At 46.4% G+C, this 980-nt stretch overlaps 1 protein-coding gene across 4 annotated transcripts in view; it reads left to right on the forward strand.

Moving 5' to 3' along the window:
• gria1a (glutamate receptor, ionotropic, AMPA 1a) overlaps positions 1 to 980 on the forward strand; it is a 44,660-nt gene that overhangs the window by 10,995 nt on the left and 32,685 nt on the right. The gene's annotated exons all lie outside the window — the stretch shown is intronic.

The raw sequence follows: 980 nt of genomic DNA on the forward strand, positions 1-980 counted from the left end.
GTGCTGCGGATTTCCTAATATTTGAGATACTATCTGCGGATTTCGTTAAGCCTTGTCAGTTTTGCAAATTGGCATATTCCCTCAGGAGAAACCTAATTATTACAAAAATGCCCAAACTCTCTCCCAATTCCCTCTCCATCTTCTAAATGTCCTTTAGCAGCTCTGAGCTCCTGCAATCCCTGCCGTTGCCGGGGCAACTTCAGCTCTGCCTCCTCGGCAGCTGTTACTGTGGTGAAGCCACGTAAAAACGCGGCGCCGTGGTCGTCAGGATCAGTCCTGGTGACACGTGTCGTTACAAGTGGGTCGCTCCAAAAACACAACTCCAACTGTTGACTGTCAGTGAACTGTCGTTCACCCCGAGTCCAAGTCAGATCTCAATACCATGGCAGTAATACTGCAGTACAACGGAGTATTTGAAAGGAAGACCTGACACACTGCAGTACAATGGAGTATTTGAAAGGTTCTGAACTGTTTCAATCTTTACTACTGAATGAAGACCTGACAGTATCTGTTCATAAATCTGTACTATAATGATAATAATGATAATAATGATAATAATTATAATGATTATAATGATTATAATTAATCTAAAGTCAATCTGTCGATGACGTAAAGACCAGAAACAAGTGTTTGGTGACGTGAACATCGTCTCAGTCTGGTCTGTGGGTGAGGGGCTGAGGAGAGCTGGGGTAAACCATGGAGGCAAATTAGTCCTGTTAGTCCATTAGTGGGGGGGGGAATTGGACTGTGTGTGTGTGTGTGTTTTCTCACTTAGTGGAAAAAATCCTCCCCATGAGGACAAAAGGGACAAAGCCTGATTTTTTTCCCCCTAAACATGTCTCCACAAGTGCAGCAGGAACACACACACACACACACACACACACACATGCCTGCCTGCCTGGAGGGGGCAGGTCTGTGGCAGGTTAGGCCTTCTGGCCCGGGGCCGTCCTCTCCCTGTCTTACCCTGAGCTCCTGGCACT

The sequence above is a fragment of the Cynoglossus semilaevis genome, chromosome 15 (genome assembly GCF_000523025.1).
Source record: "Cynoglossus semilaevis isolate Cse_v1.0 chromosome 15, Cse_v1.0, whole genome shotgun sequence".
NCBI lineage: Eukaryota > Metazoa > Chordata > Actinopteri > Pleuronectiformes > Cynoglossidae > Cynoglossus > Cynoglossus semilaevis.